Source organism: Ambystoma mexicanum, chromosome 5p (assembly GCF_040938575.1).
Source record: "Ambystoma mexicanum isolate Mex_15411 chromosome 5p, UKY_AmexF1_1, whole genome shotgun sequence".
Classification (NCBI taxonomy): Eukaryota; Metazoa; Chordata; class Amphibia; order Caudata; family Ambystomatidae; genus Ambystoma; species Ambystoma mexicanum.
The window spans coordinates 517,458,802-517,480,596 of record NC_090930.1 but is presented as its reverse complement, the minus strand read 5'-3'; positions in this window follow the sequence as shown (position 1 = coordinate 517,480,596).

The window sequence follows — 21,795 nt, the reverse complement described above, 5'->3', positions numbered from 1 at the left end:
GAATTGCTAGGGTTTGAGGACACATCATATATATGGACGCGTTAACTTCCTGCAAACTGCTTGAAACCACCGCTAAGCATCATTTTACATGTGATCCTGTTGCTGTCAGCTGTCAGGTGCTAATGGCTGGGGCAAAGGAGGTGAGTAAGGAGATGGAAGATTGAGCTGGAACTGAACAATGCTTTTGAATAAGGCGGCAGTGTAAGGTTCACTGCGAAATGAATTAAAGAGTATATCTGTTTGTGTTACATGTGGTACATATCAATACAGTATGCACCGTGCATGCAATATGTCCTTTAAAAACTGGCCTGGATAAAGAAAAAGAACAAACAATCTGCAAGTAACACTGCACACGTGCGCTGGACCGGATGTTCTGTGCGTTTGTCCTGCACTCATGAACATGAGGGGATATTAAAACACATTCCAAAGAGCAGGGGGTAAATCAAAACACAAATAAATAAATACTGAATGAATGCCACAGGTGTAAAATGTATAATTTACTGAATGCATTAAAAGGAACAATGGCGATGCTGATTGAAGCCTGGTAGCTAGCTGGAATCACCCAGTGGATGAGGCTCCCTGGTCCTTAATTTATCAAGGGTGCTCCAGGTAGGCTTTCAGTGGGTGTGATTCAAAGGGTTTCAGGTAATATTATCCCCATATATATGGTCGCCGTAAATAATATCACCGGGAAGAGGTTGCAGCGATATTATATGAGTGACCATATATATGGGGACAGGGGCAAACAAAAAAAAATGTAAAACAAAAAAAAAGAAAAAAAAATTTGGAGGTTGCGGGGGTGTCCCCCACATGTTCCATGCAATAATCTCGCCACAAAAAACGGCCATTTTTTGGTGATATTTTTGCATGGCGAGATTTTTGTGGTGCCATTATTACATGGAACCCTTCAAAGGAACCCTACGTTACGCTCTCCTGGCATTCAAAGCGCGGCTTTGGCCAAGGATAGCGCATCAAGGTGTTGGTGTTTTCACCCACTTTAAATGGCAAGGAGCCATCTGATGGTGAAATGATTAACAGGGTCTTGAAAGGATGTGACCGGTCAGTATCGAAGATACATTGGGCCCGATTCATGGAATATTTGCCAGGTACAAAGTGAATTTGCACTGCTGAAAAGTGACTTTGCACAGCCCACATAAACACTGATTCATGGAAACGTGCAAAGTGTATTTTAGCTGTGCAAAGCTGATTTTGCCCGGACTATTCACTGCAACAATACACTTTGCACCGTTCCATGAATCAGGGTTTGTGTCAGCAGCGCAAAGTCACTTTTCAGCAGTGCAAATCATTAGAAAATGCAGTTCCGAACTGTCCTCGAAGCAAGGACCCGAACGCGAAGTGCAAACGTGTTCATGGACACATCATCATGCCGCGCGCAATCATATGGTCACGTGGCACTGTCCGGAAAGTCCACAATGACGTCAGACATTTGCGGACATTTACGGAAGCAAAAACAGTGGAAAAAGTATAGAAGTGTAAAAAATTATGATAGAGGGTGGGACATGGAAGAGTTGTAAGGTGAAACGTTGTACATTGGACAAAAACATTGCTATATTGGGATAAGTATGATATTAGTAAGTTGTAGGAAAATAGCATGCACTGGTAAAAACCCATGGAATTCTCTCTAAAAAAGTTGTTAAAGAGACGTTATGGTTAAGTTGCACCAATACAAATCTATACAATGCAATGAAAAAACTTTGTTACAGTAACATTTTGGTTAAGTTGCACTAATAAAAACCTATGAAATTCATTGAACATTTTTTGTTAAAGGGACATTTTGGTTAAGTTGCACTAATACAAACCTGTGAAATTGAACTAAAGAACTTTGTTGAAGGGACATATGGTTGAGTTGCACTAATAAATACCTATAAAATTCACTGAAAGATCATTGTTAAAGGGACATTATGGTTAAATTGCACTAATAAAAACCTATGAAATTCAATGAAAAAACGTTGTTAAAGGGACGTTATGGTTAAGTTGCACTAATAAAAACCTATGAAATTCAATGAAAAAAAAGTTGTTAAAGGGACATTATTGTTACAAGTAAAACCGAAAAACCTCAGAAAGTCACTAGTTATGGTAAGCTAAGCAACCATAACTTGCGCCACCACCATGCACTGCTAAGATTTACAACCAGGACATAAAAGATGACATCACAAATGTCATTGATGACATCACTGATGACATCACATATCTGCCCACTTGTTTTTGTTCACTGAAATATCTAGGCCTGGTGTTTTTGTTCACTGACAGTCAGAATATTACAATTCAAAAGGTGCTGTATATCTAGACGTTAACCTTGTCATAAATTCTTAAAATACTTTCATTAGGGTTTGGTCTCAGCACATGGTGCATGTACATGGGGCAATAGGCAGACCTCAAACACACAATTCATTTGTATACATGAATATACACTTTAATGCTATTAACATTTTCTGATGATGCTGTTTCTTTCTTCCTTACTTTAGTTTCCCTCTATGTGCCTCTGGTGTGTATGCATTGTGGGTCTTCATATGTATTGTTTGTACTAGCACAAGTGTGTGGTAAGTCTTGAATTGTTAGCTAGTTATTACATGTTTAACATTACACAATCACCCCTGACATCATGTAACCAACATTATAAACACAACACCTTGTAGGGACTTTTCATCAACATTAATGTCACATGTGATGTCGTCAGTGATGCCATCAATGCCATTTGTGATGTCAGTGCACGGTTGTAGCGCAAGTTATGGTTGCTTATCTTACCATAACTGGTGAATTTCCTAGGTTTTTTGGTTTTACTTGTAACCATAACATCCATTTAACAACGTTTTTCCATTGAATTTCATAGGTTTTTATTAGTGCAACTTAATTGAATATATATAACACAGCCACAGTAGTGCTGTGAGGTTATGGTTAAGTTGCTATTCCCATAGGAAGAGCACTTTTTGGGCGGCTTATAACTTCTCTCCCCCTGGACGAATCTACACCAAACTTTCCAAAAACTGTATATGGCCCACTCTGAATTTGCAAAGTTTGGTGAGGTTTGGTCCAGGGGGGGCAAAGTTATAGGGAGGGTCCCAAAACTTATTTTTTTCCCATAGACTGAATGGGGAGAAAACTTTGCTCACACCTACAGTGCAAACCGCTGGATGGATTTTCACCAAATTTGCGGCAGGAGCAGCGGCTTGGTCCCGAAAGCATGCTTTTGGAAATTTGGTGAAAATCCATCCAGTAGTGTTTTTAAAAACAACTAAAAAGTAGGTCAAAAAATATTAGTGATCTCTATGTCCGTTCTGCGGATACACTTCCCTGTTCGCTCCGCGGACAGTGTCCTGATTGGCTAATCAGCTTTCGTCATGTCCGCTGACATGCGACTTGTTCGCTGATTGGATGGTGAAGAGCGTTAAGTGCGTCAGATTTTTGGAAATGCCCGCCATCTTGGATCCGCGGACAGCGCAGTGACAAATGGTGAAGAAATACAACTTTGGTAAGTGTGTTGGTGTGTAAGAGCGTTTGGGGAGGGTGGGGGAGGAATAGATGGGTCAAATGCTGTATTTATTTAGGTGGCAGGCACCCCTGTTGTGATCGTATTATCTGCGGACAGCCGCTCTGTCCGGATGTCCGTAATTAGCCAAAATGGGGGTGTCCTAAGGACACTATTCCTGTCCGTACTGTCCGCAGGCAAGTTGAAACTGTCCTACGAACATATTCGGTGTCTGGGATTTCCGCAATTAACGAAAAAGGGGGTGTCCTAAGGCCACTATTCCTGTCCGTAGTGTCTGCAGGCAAGTTCAAACTGTTCTAAGAACAGGCGCGCTGTCCAGGATGTCCGTAATTAGCGAAAATTGGGGTGTCTTGAGGACACTATTCCTGTCTGTTCTGTCCGCAGGCAGGTTAAAGCTGTTCTAAGAAAACATTCGGTGTCCGGGATGTCCGCAATTAACCAAAATGGAGGTGTCCTAAGGACACTATTCTTGTCTGTACTGTCCACAGGCAAGTTGAAACTGTTCTAAGAACACATTTGGTGTCCGGGATGTCCATAATTAACCAAAATGGGGGTGTCCTAAGGACACTATTCCTGTCCATAGTGTCCGCAGGCAAGTTCAAACTGTTCTAAGAACAGGCGCGCTGTCCAGGATGTCCGTAATTAGCCAAAATGGGGGTTTCCTAAGGACACTATTCCTGTCCGTACTGTCCGCAGGCAAGTTGAAACTTTTCTAAGAACACATTCGGTGTCCGGGATGTCCGCAATTAACCATAGTTTAAGTGTTGTAAGGACACTATTCTTGTCTGTACTGTTTGCAGGCAAGTTGAAACTGTTCCAAGAACACGCCTGGTGTCCGGGATGTCCGTAAGCAATCAAAATGGAGGTGTCCTAAGGACACTATATCTGTCCGTGCTGTCCGCAAGCAAAATATAACTGTTCTTAGAACACTCTAGGTGTCCGCGGACATAAAAAATGCCCATACTTCATTGTTAAAATGTTTGATTCTATGGGTGTGATCTATGGGTGTGATATGCTGCAGTGGTTGTGGCCAGGGCGTAGAGTCTTGGGTGCATGACCCATAGAATTGAATATGTATGAAATATTTGCAAATCTACAGTTTAGGTACTGTTTGATATAGTTGGTATGTGAAGTTTTGGGTACATCATGCCATTAAGATTGTAGAGTTTGGTACTGCACTATAACATATCCATGGAAGTAAACATTTTGCATTGTGGTGTACGGTTACATGTTTGCTTCAATGGTTGTGTTATGGAGCAGTATTTATGAGTTGTACTTATTATAATATACTTACTGTTTGGTTTGGTAACTGGAGGGTATATATTTTTTGTCAATTTCTGTGATAAAAGAAAAGATCATGTTAGTGTCGGTAGTTTATAAGGACTTATAACATTGAATAATAGAAATGTTTGATTCATTTCGACCCTCATATTTAGTAGATTACAAACCAGTGTACTGTGCAATTTGCTAAATTTATGTGTTTGTTGTTAAATCATTGGGTCTGTGGGAAAAAAAATCCATGTTGGATAAAAAAAATCTTTTTTTTGTTTTGGTACAGTACATTTATTTTTGTGCTCTCAGTGTTTACTTGGTGTTTCTGGCTAATGTTGGCTTGTTGTAGATTGTTAAATACTTGTTGAATTGCAACTGATTATACTTTTTATTTATATTCTCAAGTTGTTAATCTATCTGTTGGGTTGTTGCTTATTCTTGGGGCAGTTAGATACCTGTTGGCGTATTCTAACTGTTTATTTCTTGTTATTTTTAGTGGTATTGATTTATCTGTTTGGTTGTTGCAAAATATTGGGGCAGTTAGATACCTGTTGGCGTTTCTAACTGTTTATTTCTTCTTATAATTTAGTGGTATTGATTTATCTGTTTGGTTGTTGCAGAATCTTGGGGCAGTTAGATACCTGTTGGCGTATTCTAATTGTTTATAGTTTTCTAATGGACGTTTTATTAATGTTTATGCACAGATTAGTTATTAAATTTTGGTTTTAAGAATATTAAATAAGCGTTTATAAGATTTGCTGGTAATCTTTGCTTTAAAATAATGGTACTATCATTACATTCAAACCATCCACAATTCTTTTTTATGTATGCAGTGTAGTGACCTGCATTGGTTGTGGTTCCTGCATGGTAGATTATACCTAAGGTTTTCTTACCAATTATTATTTGACCATGTGTGAATCCAGTAAGCTTGCAGTTGTTTTTAGTACCATTTGCATTGTAATGTAGAAGCATTAGTATTACGTAATTACTATGTGTTTGTATTAGTAAGGTGGAGTGATTATCTGAATTTCAGGTAGTACATAATCTGCCATGGTTTGCATTTTGTACAAGTTGCTGAAATGGAACAGATTCACAGTTAGGTATGGATACATACACAAAACGTTCATTGGAGATTTGTTCATATTGCATATTGTTGCACAGAGTGCATGTATGTTTCCACATGTATGAAATCTGAAAGATTTCACTTATAGGTATGTTTTTGTTTTCCAGTACTTGTAGCAAGTACATCAGAAATTCTTGTGGATCTTCTTGTGAGTTTATAGTGAATTTCACCATTCCAGCACAGTAGTCCAATTCTTGTCTCATTCCATGACCACTATATGTGTTGTCAGGATTGTTGGTTGCATTTCTATGAAGGACTAACATTTGCAAACACAATTGGTCTGTACTGTGTAAGTAAATGTTGTCAACAATTGTGGCAATTGAAATTGTATATTGATTGCTACATTTGCGTAGCAATTTAGACCAGTTAAATTTGAACATTTGAATGGACCAGAAAGTTCTGTGTCCAAGTCATTTCTTCGGAGTGTGTGTTGCTTCTTTGAAGATGTACCTGAGTTACTTGGAGTAATAGATTCTTCTTTGGTTGTAGCAATTGATGAAGTATTAGCTTCTTTTACTCTCTTTGGAGGATTTGCAGTGACATCCTTTTGCATTTCTGTTTGAACTAGTTTTCTTTTACAACATTTTGCTTTTTGTGGAACAGGATATGTTTTTAGATGGGGGTGTATAGTGAACGTAGTGTATTGTATTCTAAAATGCAAGGAATATCAGCGTTTACTTTACTTGCATCAAAGCTGATTAGAAATAGACCGTCAATTGTATGTAAGCGTGATAGTGCTACGTAGCTCATGCCTTCTTTAAAGACTGTGATCCCAATAATTAGCAATGCTTTATCTAAGGGAAGACCTTGTGATTTGTGAATGGTGACTGCGTATGGTAGAGTTAGAGAAAATTGTTCTCTGCGTACATACATGTCTTTGAAAAGAAGGAATCGAGCTGTTGAGCACCCTATCCTTTTTACTTCTGAAAGTTTGTCAAAGAGAATATTGACAAACTGAATGTTGTTGTCATGTGGGAATGTTTGAAAGCCAACAACTGTACCCAGTGCTCCATAAACTAGTCCTTGCTCCACGTCAAGGTTACGTTTAAGCATTACTCTACAGGTTAAAGATAATTTTAATATTTTCTCCAAACCAGCTGTGTTGGAGATAGAATTTTCTAAGGTATTTAGTCTTGTTGTGGCTTGTTGACACATGGATAGTGTCATACCATGTACATCCAGTTTGTCTGTGGAGGAAATTTCAATTATTGGTTGCATTTCTTTTTTCAACATTGTTTCATTGATTTTGGAGCCGCTTGCAAGAGTTGGAATCAAGGACATACAATTGACATTTTTGCGTGCTAATTGTTCCATGACATTGGTAGCACATGAGTTATGGCCATAAAGTGCATGGATGTGCCGTGTTTTTAATATTACTTGTGCTTCTTGAGATAGTACTCCAACTCTAATACTTTTTAAAATGTTGGCATAGGTGAAGTTTGCAGACTGGCACATGTTTTCTGTTAATTCTCTGTATTGGAAATGTTGCCAAAGGTTGACAATTCCTATGCTGCCAATAGTTTTACGGCAGAGTTTGGGTCCTAAGGTTTTAAAAATAGGTTCACCTTTCACTGGTGTCAATTGAAGAAGATCTCCGAAAACAATAATGTGTTTTCCTCCAAAGAGCTCTTCGTAGTTTGTTTTAAGTACTTCTTGTAATCTGAGGTGAATCAAAGCCAACTTTCGGTTGGAGACCATGCTCACTTCATCTATTAGTAGCATTTTCATTTTTTTAATACTCTGCTTAGTTCCATTATAGCTTCTGTAGAAAGTTTGTAATATTCTAATTTGTTATGGTGTTCTACTGGCAGGAGTAGTAAGCGGTGTAAAGTGACAAAGCCTATGTTGTAGGCAGCTAAACCTGTGGGGGCAGTTACAACAGCTGACAGTTTGTTGTTTGTCAATTGTTAAAGGAACTTGCTGATGATTTTGATTAAGAATGTTTTGCCTGAACCATCATCACCACTGACGTATAGTAGTATAGGTTTGTAATTTTGGCAGGTACATTCTTTATTTTCATGTTGTATACCATGTGCAATTTCTTTTGTTACTTCTTGAAAAATGGTATGCTGCTCTTTGTTCTATTGTTATTGTAGTACAGTTAAGTCATCTGTATCTTCTTCATAGTGACACATGGTGTTTTCTACTTCTGTCATAGCTAATTCTGCCTCATTTGCTTTTAGTGGCTGTCCCAGTGGTTCTTGGCTTCTAGTTACAGAAGGTTGACTACTGTCGGGAGTGTCCTTATCTAGCTGGGCCTGGAGTTCTTCGTCGTGTTGCTGTTCATTGTGCAACATTGTTTTGTACTGTCTAAAGTTTACATCGGTTATAGTGCTTTCATTTGCTTTGAAAGCATCTTCATAGGAATCATAGTTATCTAGTATCTCTTCTTCTTTTCTCCATGGTTTAAAGAGTTGTAGCAGGGACATGTAATATAGTTCTCTATGTTGAGGAGTTTTTAATGCCAATTTGATGTGATTAATTGGTTTGGTATGTTTTACTAAGCTGCCTTCACAATTTGTCACTCTGTATCTATCTTTTTTTCATCGGGTTTTATATTATTTTTGTGTGTGAAGTTTTGGGCAATGTGGTATAGACACATGGTTTCCAAAGTGGTACTTCTGTTTGGTTAGTATGTGTCTAGTAAATTGTTTTTTCAAAATGTCTTGGCTGTTGGGATCATTTTTGGCTATTGTTTCTATGTCGTTGTATGATTTGAGAACTTTTTTCTAGATTTAGCAGGACCAAGACTTAGCCATACTATATTTTCAGATTTTCCATACAAAGCAGTACCGGTTAAATGATCTGCAGTTTCATAGCAGCCACATTCTCCATGAGAGAGAGTATTTTTATGCCTAAGCTGTACAATTTCTGAGACAGTGTTTTGTCTGATAATAGGTCATTCCAGAGGTCTTGAAGCTCTGTTTTGTCTGTTTTGGTTAAATTGGCTGTAACATATTGTGCAACTGCAGTGGTACTGTCTGCAATGTACTGCACATCTATGTTTGCATTCCATAAGAGGGCAATGATTGCATTGTAAACATTGATATATTTTGCTTCTTCTGTTCTTTTTATGTAATATGTGTTCTTAGGTGATTTACCTTTACCACTATGTCTAACTGAAGACATGGAGTTGTTCACTTCACCTGTGTCTGTAACCGGTCTAGGGAAACCAAAGCGGCATTTGGTATAGTATTGTCCTTTGTTTTTGTATTTGCGAAGACAATATTTGCCACATTTGTATCTTTGAAATTGTACAATTTGTGCGTGAAGATCACTATTTGTTGCTTCTGATGGAATTTCACAAGTGACATATTTTTCGATAAACTGTAAAACAGTGGCATCACTGTCTTGACCAAATTTAGGAGCATCTTTAATCCATAAAAGCATGTGGATATGTGGTGTTCCTCTGGCTTCATATTCTTTTCTTCAAAAGAAGTGTTGCACTTCTCCGACGGGAGGAACAGTTTTATTACAAATAAAGTGTAGCATAGCAATGAAACGATGATTGCAATATCTTGAAACATTAACAGGATCTAGAGACCAAAGTTCTCCAGGTATTAGTATATCTATGTTTGTTTTGTTTTTGTTTGATATGCATAGGAAATCATGTAAATCTTCCCATGCATATTCTGCACAACTTAATGTAACAAACCAAGTTGGTGGGCCAAGGTTTCTTATCACACAACGTACATCTCTGTGATGTTGGAACCAGTACTCTTTAGTACCACGCATGTTTTCTAACAGATTTGTAATGCTTGATTGTAAAACCTCATCTTTTTCTTGCACTTTTTGTAGTAATTGCGTAACTGACATATTTTGAAAATGGGTTCCAGATTTTAATGTGTGTGCAACTCCGTAACATAGAGTTTCTAGTTCACTTTCAAAGAGTAGGTGGAATATGTATTCCACATTTTGTCTAAATCTGGGATCTTCAGAATACATTCGTAATGAGCGGTATTCTGACGCTGTTATCTGAATAGGTCTATCATCGTACCTTCCTCCTTTCCCAGTCAGAAAGAGTAGAGGAAAGGCATGCACTTCTATACTTTTTTCCCATATGCTGATTGGTGATCCTTTGGTTTGTCGCATTTGGTACGTTTCTAGTGCATCATCTATGGTGTCATCAGAGTGTAATGGATGAATTGTATAATGGTCTAAAATATTGGTTATTGTAGCAGGATCTAGAAGTTCAAATTGACCAGTTTCTGGTGACTCTTGAATTATTTTAGTTGTTTCCCTTAAGTTTTCTTCAATATTTATTTATTTGTAGTATTCATTATTGTCTTTTAGATATTGCAAGGCTTGTCTAACTTTATGTAAGTCTATGGGCCTCATTACACGGTATGCGGTAACCATGGCGCTATTAGCGCCATGGTTGCCGCTATTAGCGCCATGGTTGCCGCCGGTATTTTACCGTGTCCGCCTTGGTGGATGGCGGAATTACCGCCCTACTCCAAGGTGAGTGGGGGCGGTAATTCCCCATTCACCAAGGCACTTCCCCATTCCCATCTTTGCCCCCATAAGGCTCAATGGGAATGGGGAAGGAGCTAATTACGGTACCGCAAATTGCGGTACCGTAGTTAGCACCAAGGTCCCTTTTCGGGCCCATTCTTTAATGGCTGGTAAAACCAGCCATTGAGGTCGGGTCCCGCAAAGGGACCTCGTAGTAAGGCGGTAAGGGTTTACCGGTACAGGTGCCCTTACCGGTACCAGTAAACCCTTACCGCATTCTGTGTAATGAGGCCCTATGAGTTGTTGCCAAATTTTTTTGTCTTTTGTAGGTACACCATTTACTAAGACAATTAAAGATTACTCTATTGGACGTTGTACTCCCAGAGTGTGCACATTTTCTTTTAGATCTAATGGTAAATAAACTACTTTGCCACAAATGCCTTTCACCAATTCAGAGGGAGGTCATTTTGCTGTTTTTGGTTGAAGGCGTATTATTGCTTGAAATGGGTGCACTGTTTGAATTATGATGCTCTCATATAAATTAGTTGTTGCAGGGGTTTTGGTAGTGGGAATAATTCCAAATTATTTGTGATAAAATGTTTCAAAAGATCGAACTTTTCCATCAGCATGTCCATTTTTTCTTCACATAAAGTTATGATAATTATTTTGGTTATATAGAGAAGTGTCTACCATTAGTATCACTATCTTCAGTCATTTCCTCACGGTGAAAATTTTCCTCAAGCCATTCCAAAGTGCTGGCCATTTCTGTGTAAAAAAAAAAATACCTAATACAGAAAGTTTAGAAATATATAAGAAAAATTAAGTTTACTTACTAGCTTCTGGTAAATTGTGTTCTTACTGTTCTGCTGTTGCTCCTAGTTGTGCAGTTTCTGTGAGGTAATTATGTTGAAGGCATATCTTTTTTGTTTTGGTATATTCCATTTTAGTACATATGGTATTTAAATGGATGGTTGATGTGTTACATATATAGGTTCCACTTCTTATTTATTATTACATATATTGTGTTTATGTGCTGCTTTTTGAACTTGTGCAGTGTTTATATGGCTTGATAGAACAATTTAAGATACCCCCTGAGTTTTTGGGTAGTGTTGATGTTGTCCGCCGCATCCGTCCGCGGACATACGCAGATTCTGCGGACATCAACATCACTAGCTGGGGGTTCAGTATGTTCTATGTTACATGTATATAAAGTCAGGGAATCCTAGTGAACATCTATCAAATTCACAATATGAATATGTATATTCAATCAAATCAAATTTGATAAAGGGACGTTATGGTCCAGTTGCGGTATTAAAAACCTATGAAATTCAGTTAAAAAACTTTGTTAAATGGATGTTATGGTTAAGTTGCGTTACTAAAAACCTATCAAATTCAGTGAAAAAACTTTGTTAAAGGGACGTTATGGTTACAGTAAAACAGAAAAACCCCTGAAATTCGCTAGTTATGGTAGTCTAAGCAACCATAACTCGCGCCACCACCGTGCATTGCTAAGAATAACACCCATGACATCATAGATGATTTAACAAATATGATTGATGACATCACTGATGACATCACATGTGCATTTAATTTTCATAGGAAGTCCCTACAAGGGGTTGTGAATGTAATGTTGGCAGAAAAGTGTCAGGGGTCATCTGGAGATGTGTGATGAACTACATACTGGATTATGCAATGTTTTACTCCAAAGAACATTCCATTGCAGTGTTGTTTATAGAACAGGAACCTACTCATACAGAAACATAGGCATTGGCTGCAGCATACACCATAGAGATGTAATATTTCTAATTTTCCCATGTTGGATAGTAAAACGGTGAATGCCTCTGTATCACAAGTTTGCATACTGTGAAACATATACTAAGTAGGTAATAATGCATCACTTACTACATGCTTGTACTACTACACGCAAAACATTAAGGGGGTAATTCATAGAATTCAGCGCACAAGTGGCGCACGCGACTGGCGCAGTGTGCGAGTGTGACAATCTGCGCCAGCCGCGTGCGCCAAAATCCATTTCCGCGCACAGCGTATTCATGGATTTCAACATCCATTACCAGCCATGGCGCAGAGTGGCGCAGCGACCCTGCAGCAGTGCCAGTTAAGTCCCCAACCCCTCCCCGTGCGCCATGTACATCGCACAAATCCCGTACATGGTGCACAGGCCAGTGGACCAGCATGCAGGCCCCCAACCACGAAAACGCCTGAAAAACTCCCCGTGCACCACTCTGAATACACATACCCCGCTGCGCGGGGAGAATCACACGCGATTGGCCATGTGCGAGCGGGGTACGTGTATTTCAGGGGTGCGCGGGAAGTTTCACACGCGATTGGCCCTGTGCGAGCGGTTTATTACTGGGGTTCGTGGGGCGTTTCACACGCGAAAGGCCCTGTGCGAGCGGGGTACGTGTATTACGGGGGTTCGCGGGGAGTTTCACATGCGATTGGCCCTGCCTGTGCGAGCGGGGTAGGTGTATTACTGGGGTTCGCGGGGAGTTTCACAGGCGATTGGCCCTGTGCGAGCGGGGTACGTGTATTACAGGGGTTCGCAGGAAGTTTCACATGCGATTGGCCATGTGCGAGCGGGGTACGTGTATTACTGGGGTTCGCGGGGAGTTTCACATGCGATTGGGCCTGTACAAGCGGGGTATGTGTATTTTGGGGGTGCGCGGGAAGTTTCACACGCGATTGGCCCTGTGCGAGCGGGGTACGTGTATTACTGGGGTTCGCAGGGATTTTCACACGCGATTGGCCCTGTGCAAGCGGGGTACGTGTATTAGTGGGGTTCGCGGAGAGTTTCACACGCGATTGGCCCTGTGCGAGCAGGGTACGTGTATTTCGGGAGTGCGCGGGAAGTTTCACACGCGAATGGCCCTGTGCGAGCGGGGTACGTGTATTAGTGGGATTCGCGGGGAGTTTCACACACGCTTGGACCTGTGCGCGCGGGGTACGTGTATTACGGGGGTTCGCGGGAAGTTTCACATGCGAATGGCCCTGTGCGAGCAGGGTACGTGTATTTCGGGGGTTCACAGGGAGTTTCACACGCGGTTTCACTGTCAGAGTGGGGTACGTGTAACCAGTGGGGTGTGAGGGGAGTCTCACACGTGAATTGGCAGCGTGGGTCCTCCCAGGTGTGCCCTCTACCCTCTCCACGGCCCCTGCAGGCAGCCCACACCACAGGGGACTACCCAGCACCCCTGGTCATGTCCCACACACAGCCCATCCACCATGGGCATGCCCCCCAGCCAGCACACATGTCATCTTGCACTAGTGATCACCAACTCATGTCCCCCAGCACCCACACCCCCCAGCAGTGAGGGGCAGCAGCCAGCAGGCCCCGACTCATGTCACCCAGCACCCCAACCCACCCAGCATTGACGGGCACCTGCCAGCAGGCCCCGAATCATGTCCCCCAGCACCCCCACCCACCCAGCATTGACAGGCACCTGCCAACAGGCCCCAACTCATGTCTCCCAGAACCCCCACCCCCCAGCAGTGAGGCGCAGTCCCTGATTAATGTCCCCCAGCACCCCCACCCACCCAGCAGTGAGGGGCACCTGCAAGCAGGCCCGACTCATGTCCCCCAGCACTTCCACCCTCCCGGCAGTGAGGCTCAGGCCCCGACTCATGTCCCCCAGCACCCCCACCCACCCAGCATTGACGAGCACCTGCCAGCAGGCCCTGACTCATGTCCCTCAGCACCCCCACCCACCCAGCATTGAAGGACACCTGCCAGCAGGCCCCGACTCATGTCCCCCAGGACCCCCACCCACCCAGCATTGACGGGCACCTGCCAGCAGGCCGCGACTCATGTTCCCCAGCACCTCCAACCCCCAGCAGTGAAGCTCAGGCCCCGACTCATGTCCCCCAGCACCCCCACCCACCCAGCATTGACAGGCACCTGCCAGCAGGCCCCGACTCATGTCCACCTAACACGTCATCATGATCCACAATCATGGGCCTCATGGCCACCCAAATCCCACCGCACGCCACTACTGTGCAAAGACCCAACCAAGTATCCCATCCACCCCACATTGAAATGCCCATTACATGATACAAACCAAATGGCAAGAATGTACATCAACACATGTCTGTCACACACACACAATGGGTGCTGGTGATTGTGAAAACCTACACCGTGACATGCATGAAACCAATGAGAGAATACCACACATCAAAGTAATAAACCAAAATGTATTGAACACAAAAAGAATGTAATCAAATGAAAACATGAAAAAAATGTTTGAAAAAAAGATGAAATGCAGCATGTCCAAAACACAAAAAGAAAAACATGAAGTCTGAATCCAAATAAATTGAAATGAAAATGTGTCCAAAGTCTCCGGCCACCAAATCAAATCCAAAGGAAACAGAAACAGTAAAATCCATTGTACCATGGTGAGAAAAATAATAATAGATAAATCCACGGTTCAACTATTTTACAAAGAAGTAATCCAGGGTCCATGAGCCCAACGAATGAAATGAAACCTAGCAAAAAAATGACCTAATAAAGAACTATATACAAAAAGACGGGGCATAGTCCAAGCACCCCAAATGAATGAAAAAGATAAAGGAAACCTAAAGCTACAAACTATATATAATGGCGGCGGGCTAGTCCGACGGCTCACTTCCCGATTTCCCGGGCCAGGGCATCATCGAACTCCTGCTCGATGTCCTGGAGGCGGTCCTCTTCCATGGCCGAGGGTTCGCAGGGACGATGCCATGTTGGACTCCAACTCCCTGCGAATGACCTTGAGGCACTCGGCCCGCCTCAGTGCCCTCCGCATGGAGTTCTCCGCCCTGACTATCGTGAGCCGTGCCTCTTCTGCCCGCCGCCGCTCCGCATCTATACGCTGGCCCAACCGCAGCCACACAGACGACACACCCATTCCAGGGTTCTCCTGCCCTCTGGCCGATGCCTGCCCCTCTGATGTCGATGGCCCCGAGCCATCATTGCTTCCACCTAGAGCCTGCTGCTGCTGCTGTCCATGTGCCCTGCCGATGATGCCTGCACATCCTCCATCAGCTGGTCTCCAGTTGTTGTGGTGTCCACCCCTGCTGGACCGCTGACTCCCGACTGTGGCAGGGATGGGATCTCCACCAAGCTGGCTGTGTTGGTCAGGCCAGGTCCACAGGGGGCCCTGGTGGAATGTGGGCCAGAAGACGGCAGGGAGAACGACTGCCGCATAGTCTCAGCAGAAGAGGAGAAGTCCTCCAGAGTGCGCGACACATGTAGGAACCCACTGACCAGGGCTCCTCCCCACAGTGCCAGGTCGCGATGTTGCTGTTCGTGATGGCATGCGTGCTCCGCCCAGGAAGCACGCACGTCATCACGAATGTCATGCGGGCACAACGTGACACTAACCAGGACGGAGCCCATGAGGTCGTGGGAACCTCGTCTGCAGGTAGTGGAGAGGCAGATGACGTGGTACTCTACCTGCGGACGGGCCTGGAACAGGGCATCCCTGCTGGTGTATGGTGGTGCAGTCACAGGGTCAAGGACAGCGACATGCACAGGCCCCTCCGCGGTCACCTGTGCTGCCTCCTGACCCTGGCTCTGGACTGCACCACTTGCACCAGTGGTACTACCCCCACCAGGCCCCATGTGCGGCTCAGTAGCGGGTTCTGCCTCCTCTGTGGAGACCACCAACCTGGATGTCTCCACACTGTCTTCCGCCATTGCAAGCCCCTGTGGGGGCTCCCCCGGCCCTTCCGCTACAGCCATAGTGGCAGACCCGGCATCAGTCCCCTCACTCCCGGATGATGGCAATTCCTGGGAGGGTGGCTGGGCGTTGCGTCGCCGTCCAGTGGAGGCATCCCCGCCGCTTGGCTCCACAGCGCTGTCTCCGCCCTCTTCTTCACTTGACGCTGCATAGAGGGAGACATAGAACACAAGCATCAGGGTACAGTACAATATTCCCCTAGACAGGAAGCAATAACACATGAGTGGCTCTGTCTAATGTCACTTCCATCCTGTCCCTCCACAATACATGGGTGCATGCACGCAACACACATGCAGAAATAGGCCCGGCGCCTGCAATCAACATCAGCATCCATGTACAAGGGCCTCTTTTAACCAAAATATTGCCTTCAAACTCACATGCATCATGGCTCACACTGATCCCATGCACACACATCACCGGAGGGTCATGCATCATGGCTTGTACACCACAGACACAGTGTATACAATGGTGACCGCACTGCATGAGTGAATCTACACATCATCACAGACATGTGTCATGAATCCATGGTGTTTCAAAGTCACACACACACTTCTCAGACACACACACACATGTGCACCATACATGTACATGAGAGCAGCACCCATCCCTCACCCACCCTCCATGTCCAAGAACAGAGACTGGCAAGCATTCATGTGTGCATTCCACATACAGCTCCCCATGTTGCATTGGAACACATGCACCATCCATGTGGTTCACACATTACTGGTCTCACATGCATGACCATGATGTCCCTGCACACACACATCCATACATTGCCTATGTCACACATACAGGCAAGTATCAGACTACCAGCACACTGTAACATGCCCTGTCTCAAACAGCAATGCATGGCCACTTACCGCTCAACTCCAGATGGGTCTTTCTCCGAAGGATCTGGGCGTGGAGCGCTGGGCCTATGCGTTCCAGGACCCTCATCTTGATGTTGCTCATGCTGACCCGGCCCCCCTCCGCGAGAAGTCCTCCCAGCGTTTCTGGACGTGCTTGATGTCGCGGGTTGCCACCCCCTCCACGTTGATGGCGACCACTGCGTCCTCCCAGATCCTCTCCCGTCCTTCCTTTTGGCGCGTGATGTTCCGAAGAGCGCATCATAATCCCCAGGACATGCTCCACCAGGACACCAACTTCCTTCTCACTGAAGCTGGTGGCCCTCTGCCTCTCTGGCTGGGGGTCGCCAGTGGTCTCAGATGGTGTTTGCCCCGACATGGCGACCCCCGAGGCAGCCGTGGGTGGGCAACTGGATCCTGCAGCTGGGCTGTGGAGTGATGGTATCCCGGTCTGGAGTCTTCTGTTCCAGCAGGGGTGGACACAGCAACTGGACCCCTGCAGATGGCTGACGTGCAGGCACCAAATAGCAGGGCACGTGGGCAGAAGGCAGGCAGCAGCAGATGGCTGGTGGGAGCGTGCTCGGGGCTCTTAGGGGCAGGAAAATGGCCTTCTGGGCAGGAGCGTGGTCTTCCGTGTGTTTTCGCATGGCCAGCTTGATACGGAGTGATTTGGCATGTGAAAAAATTGCACGTCAGAGTGTAATTCGAGGAAAGGCCCTTAGTGCGTAAGCACGTCTGTGACATAGCACGCACGGGCGTTTCCCTCATGACGTGGGCATAGTGGTTCAGCGCGTGCGTGAAACAACTGCACATCCGCGTGTGAATGTGTGTAATCCGAGGAAAGGGGCTATGCGCGTAAGTTAGGCGACGCGCGCAGGCCTTTCCCTCAGCACGGGTTAAAGGTGAGCGGGGCCAGCAGTTCGCTGTACGTGCCTTTCATGGAGACCGACGTGTGTTGCTGCTTCGTGTTGATTTGCCCGCCATCACAACTTCACAGCAGATCAAGGAGGTATCTCTTCTTTTGGCAGGGGTATTGGCTACGCATGTTTTTCCTTATCACGCTAGTCAGACGGTGAGTCGCGCACGCTTTTTTTCCCACTGTGGGTGCCCCTGTGTATCGCACCCGTTTTTGAGGTCATAGTAGCCTGCGTGTCCCACGCGTACGCGTTTTTCATGTTACTGGGTGCCACTGCGTACTGTGGGAGATTAATTCCACGCACATAGGCTGCAGGGTTGCATGCACGGTTTTACTGCAGTTTTGGGGTGCCTGAGCGTTGCGTGACCCGTCACTACATCACCAGAGTCACATACAGCCTTGCAGGTGCAGGGGGGATGTTAACATCTTGCATCCCACCCCCTTCACCCCAATTGCCCAGGACAATTGTGGTGTACACCTCCCATTGGCACTCCTCCATCTGTGCCGGCACTACTCCATCTGTGCCATGGTTGGGAGGCCACCAAAGGTGAGGGGCGCCTCAGCTGGGCGTCCTCCTCATGGCGGGCGTGGTCAGGGACATGGCCGGGGTGGCCAGGGAGTAGGGGGACTCCAGGGTGTCCAGGGTGGCCGCAGAGGGGGAAGGGGCAGGGCTGCGCTACTTGAGCACAATGTCATGCCATGTGTCGGTGCAGTCATGCCACCACCCCCTGTGGTTCCAGGAGATGCAGCTTTTGCATCTGGCACTGGTGCCCGTGTGACCCGGCAGTCCGTTTCATCAACTGCCACGGGCCCAAGGGTAGTGGTAGCTGCAGGTGCAACTGTGGACACCACCACCCAGGCTCAGGGTCTGCCAGCGCAGGCTGCGTTGGCACTTGAAGAGTCCTTGGAAGATTTCCAACAGGCCAGGAGGGAAACCATAGGTGCACGCAGGGCTGCCCTGACCAAGACACGTGTCCCTGGGGCAGTAATGTCATCTGCTGCCCCGAACAGCCGGGTGTTGGCAAGTGCAGGGGCAGATGCAGCCAACAACACCCCGGTTTTGATTCTGCCAACCAGGACAGTCACGGTCAATGACCTTGCCACAGCGGATGTTGCTGCGCAGGGTCCATTAGAGGGCACCCAGCTGCCACTGACGCAAGTCAGGCCTTTGGTCGTCACTCCACCTGCCACTCCCTTGGCTCAATCCACCGGTGCCACTGGCCATACTGATCAGGGCGGCATATGCCAGCCAGGGTCTGCGACACAATCCAAGAGGAGGAAGGTTGCACCTGCAGCACAGGCTGGGACCCCACACACAGCCACGACTTCCTACATGTTGAGGAAGAAGCCTTTCTGCAACCAGGAACTGGACTTCATCATGGACTACGTGCGGGACCATAGCCGTGACATGCTAGTGGGTCCTAATTGTCAGACTACGGCTGCCCACCGTGATACCCACTGGAAGCAAGTTGCGGAACATGTGAGTGCATTCGGCCATGAGGTGCGCATGGCGCAAGAGTGCAACAAGCATTAGAATGACCTCAAACACAGTGCTAAGGCTAAGCGTGCCTCAAATTACAACTTGACTCTGGTGACTGGCAGTGGGCCTGCACCTGAGGGGGAAGACCTCACTCTGCATGAGTCACTCGTTGCGGAGTTCATACCATCTGAATCGGTCGAAGGAGTGGGAGAGATGCCGGACTTTGATGCCCAGTCCAGTGAGTGTTGCTGCATGTTTGTTGAGGACATGTGGGTTTTACTTGTGTGATGTGTTGTGCATGACTGCCACTACATGTCACGTGTACATGGTTCTGATGTGCAAGTAATGCAATGCTTCCCTGATGCATGGCTGCTCTGCTGGATGGTGGACATGTGGAGCGGACGGGGACTGTCCACATCATCACTATTGCACCCTACTCACATGCTGGTCACCAGGATGCCCCTCCAGTCCATGTTCCAGCTCACTGGCCCTTCTGCATGTAGCGTGGGGTGACCTTCCTCTCAGCCCAGGGACTATGTCATAGCATGACTGACGTGCATGTGTCCTCTGCCTGCATGCGGGTACTCCATGTAGGCATGCTCCCTTGCCCCTCCACCCCCCGCTCTGCACCCCAATTCCACCTTTGCACTGGTCTGCTTCAATTTTGCCGTTGAGTACTTCCCTGATCATGCGTCCTGTGTACATGCTAACTTCCAGCAGCCAATCATCCAGACATATGCTGTGTGGTACATCCTTTGTACTTGACGCACGGTGTCTCACTTGGACTGTGCAGAGGTCAGATGCCCCGCAGGGACATGAGTGCCCATTCATGCTCCATGTGTATTCCACGCATGCCCCTATGTGTCCTTGACTGGATGATCATTGTAGTACGAGTCCAAGGTGACCTACATTGCATGGCCTTTCATCAGCCTTCCCATGTCCACTGTGGCTCAGTCCTGCGTCGCACACATGTTTAGGGTGTGACAGTCTGTGTGGGTCACAGGCCTCAACCTGTTTAATGGCCAATGACTCTGTCCAACTGGTGTAGTGTCTTCTTCACACGTGGGTGTACTCCAGAGGTTTCATCATGTGTCCTGCTTACTGTCCTATCATCATTTGCTGTGTTGTCACTTGACTCACATGATGCAGTTAATGCTAGTCAACACTGTCTGTCAATACACAGGTCTATGGTCAGCCTTTTGATACCATGCTAGGCATCCCTGCATTTGCACTTGGGGGGAGGGGTGGTTTGCTTGTAGCCATGCTACCCATTGAATGCACATTGCACGTGATGCCTGAAGTTGACCTTGCACTGCCTTCACATTTTCTGACACACATCATGAAGTACTTGTACATGTAGATAGTGAGTAACGTACAAATTTGATGCACTGCATCGACCCACTTCTGTGCAAACTTACACCATTCTACATGCCTAATCACAGAAGCAATGTCAAGTTGACCCAGCATGCATGGCAGGTTCTATTTTGTGTGTGACATGTCTGCTTGATGTGTTTGGTGTCTGTGTGATGTCTGTGTGTGTTGTGTGCTTCTAACTTGTGTAGTGACCTTTTTTCTCTCTACTTTTCAGATGATGACGCAATGGAGCCAGAGGATGGTGTTGTCATGCCAAGCACAGGGTTGTTATCACTACAGCAACTCGGCACAAGTGGGGGTAGTGGGGTGGTAGGCCACGAAAACCCACATGTCCTACAGTCCATCTTGTCTCTGGCTGGCAATGAGTCCAGCCCTGATGAAAACTCTGATGTCCATGTCGAGTTGGATGTGCATCAGGTCCATATGTCAGGGGTGAGTGATTCTGATGTGGGCACTCCTCTGTCCGCGACACCTGCACTGAGGGGTCATACAGTGTTGGAACCTCCGCCTGTGGTGGATCGGGACACAGGGTCACCCTCCACACCAGTCACTGATGTGCCTGGGACATCACGTCGACGGGGGCATGTAGTCGTGCAGCCGCGGCGGTGCCAACACAACGAGGACACCTGGTCCTTGGGTCCTGCAGGGGTCAAGCCCAGCAACGCGGTCGCAGCGCGCAACCGCAGTATACTGAGTGGGAGCAAGACATGACTGCCAATTCTGAACAGCAGGGTGCAGCAATGGAGAACATCGCTGAGAGCATGGAGCGTGTGGCCCAATCCGTGCTCCCCCCTGCTAGGCAGGTGCTTCTCCAGCAGCAGGCGGCACGGTCCACGGCCCGCTCGCTCAGGCTGGGCATGGTGGCCTCAGACATGGCACGCCAGGATGAAATGTTGTCTCTGCGTGAAGCAATTGCTGCTCATGCAGAGGCACACATGGAGGCCCTGAGGCAGGAGTATGCTTCCCTCAGATCCACTCTGGGTGTCCTTATGATGTCCCAGAGGGAGCAGGCAGAGGAGAGGTTTGTGCAGCTTGAGCGTACCATCTCGGCTGAGCTACATGCTTGCCGGGAGGTGCAGCAGTTGTC